Genomic DNA, 2,801 nt, shown 5'->3' with positions numbered 1-2,801 from the left:
CCCACGCTCCACGCACGGTTCCTAACTGCTCGACCACTGGGGCGGAGCACGCCTAGCCCTACGGGGCGTGGCTTCGAGAGGCGTGGCCACATGGGGTGGGCAGCTGGAGGCGGGGCTTGCCGGGGCGTGGCTACTGAGGACTCCGTGGGGAGCACAAGGTGGGGGCCCGGGAGCACAGAGTTAAAGGCGGGGCTTGGAAGGGGCGGGGCCAACGGTGGCTTGTAGGTTTGGGAGTGAGGGTACTGAACCTGATTGAGGGGGCAAGGTGGACACGGAATTGTGTGACACAACGTGGCTTGGCTCAATTTTGTATTTATATGAGCTTTGTTAGTGCTGGTGTCTGTTCTGTTCGCTCACGCCCATTTCTGCGGAGAAATGCTTTGTGTTCCTTTAAACTGTACTCGTGTTATACCAACCTAAGTATTTTTCATATGATAGTACTGTTTTCTATTTCTGTTTCACGTCCTGGTGAAAATTAGTAATGATAATGTATATTATTTTATATTTTCAAAGAAAAAAACATCTCCCGCAAAAGCAGGTATCAGAGCCAGGAAAGCCATAGTTGCTGTCTTGGACTGTATTCGTGGAATGAGAGATTCCTAAGACTCTGTGTGGGAAATTGAGAAAAATGGATCTTTCTCTCAGAAGCAACCAGTGGCTGGCTATGTGTACTTCTGCCTCTCCTTTAGTAAATGCCTTCATCATTCTAGCTTCTGCTGTGTGCCAGGAGCCATTCTAGATCCTGGGAATTCTTGGTTGAAGGCCATGTGCAAGATTCTTCCTCTCATGACTTCTAGGAGGGAATATAAGCAAGTAAACAAACCCTGCATTTAAGAACAAGTACTTGTGCTGACAGGAGCCTGATATAGCTGCCTCCTGAAAGGCTCTGCCAGAGCATAACAAATACAGAGGCAGATGTTTGCAGCCAACCATCAAACTAAGAACGGAGTCCCCATTGGAGGAGTTAAAAAAAAGGACCAAAGGAGCTGAAGTGGCTTGTAACCCCATAAGAACAATACCAACCAACCAGAGCTCCCAGGGACTAAACCACCATCCAGAGTATACATGGACAGACCCATGGCTCCAGCTGCATATGTATCAGAGGATGGCCTTGTTGGATACCAATGGGAGGAGTAGCCCTTGGTCCTGCCAAAGCCTGAACTCCCCTCCCTTCCCCAGTGTAAGGGAATGTCAGGGCAGGGAGGCAGGAAGGGGCGGGTCGATGGATAGGGGAACACCCTCATAGAAGAAGAGGTACGGGGAGATGGGAAGGGGATAACATTTGAAATGTAAATAAAAAATATCCAATTTAAAAAAAAACATATGGCAGTCCCTTTGTAGGTGCTTTGCATATGGATTTCCATTTAATCCTTACGAATAGCTAGGTTCAGCTATATAGTGTGAGTATCACCTCCACTTCATGAATAAAGTTAAGGAAGACCAGTCTGCATAGGAAGAGACCAGAGTACAAACCAGGGCCCCTGGTTCCAGATAATACAAGAGGACATTGAGTAGCTGTCGGTCACATGCTTCTGCATATGGATTGTAATTTTTCTGACCACACCACTTAGTAATCACATCCCAGATGATGAGATCGGGTCTATCACTTCGAAGTGAGTTTCAGACAGCAATTTGAGAGTTCTTTATTTTATAGTTAGATAGAAAAATAAACTCAAATATCATCAAATGCGTACTCTATCAGACATACAGAAAACTGCTCAGAAATAGCTCCTAGCTAAAACAGAGCAAAACTCCTCACCAATAAATTCTTGTGAGAATTTTTAATGGAAGTCATACCCTTTATATAAATGCACAAGTTAAGAATGTGTGCACCAAGAAGATGATATCCATGTTTGGCGGTTCAAGCTGTAGCCACTATAGTTGACATGATGAGGCAGGAGGATTGTGAATTCTAAGACAACTTGGACTATATAACAAGACTTGTTTTAAGAAAAAAAAAAACAGAAATGGGGAGATCCATAATGTTGGAAATTTTTCAACTGTTATATATTAATATGAACAACTGCACTGGCTACCTTCTGAGTAGCTGTTGCTTCTCTCCCTCCCACTCCTCTTCCTTCTTGTCTTCCTCTTTCTGAAAGTCTTCCTAATTTCCTTCCCAATCCCCTTTACCTTCCCTTCCCTTGTCTCTGCCGTTTCATCTTCTACATTGTGTAATCTACAAGACCAACACAGGTTTGTACACATAAGTGAGAACACATGCCACTCGTCTCTCTGTACTTGCTGTGTTTCACTCAACATGCACCCTCAAGTTCCATTCATGGTGCAAATAACAGGACTTCGTTCTCTTTTCTGCTGAGATATTATTCCGTTGCATGAATAGAGCATGCATTGTTTCTCTCCCCACCCACTGAGGGGCATCTAGATGGCTCTGGCTGTTGTGAATACTGCTGCAGGTGCGAGTGTCTTTTGGTATAATGACTTCATCTTCTTTAGGTATAAATCTAGTAGTATTCGTGATGTCAGTGGTTAGTAAAGACAGCTCCTGACTCCGTGCCTAACTAAGTCTTTCTTAGTATGCCATCCATTACTACAGAGGTAGAAGAATGTGTAGAATCTTTCTCTCCAAGGATTCTCTGCTGCTAGGGTTCTCAAAGCACATTGTTTGCAGATGAGTTAAATGCATTTGGGCAAAACATAATTTCAAAACAACAAAATAAGGCAAGAGGATCCATTCTAGGATAGCTAGCAGCCTGCACAGAGAGTGTCTGGGACTGATAGGTGTATCTGCTGGCTGGTCCAGAGGTAACAGATAAGAAGGTGTGTTCCTTCTCAGAATT

This window comes from Rattus rattus, chromosome 15, assembly GCF_011064425.1.
Source record: "Rattus rattus isolate New Zealand chromosome 15, Rrattus_CSIRO_v1, whole genome shotgun sequence".
Taxonomy (NCBI): Eukaryota; Metazoa; Chordata; class Mammalia; order Rodentia; family Muridae; genus Rattus; species Rattus rattus.
The sequence above is the reverse complement of the archived record's forward strand: the minus strand, read 5'-3'. Positions refer to the sequence as shown.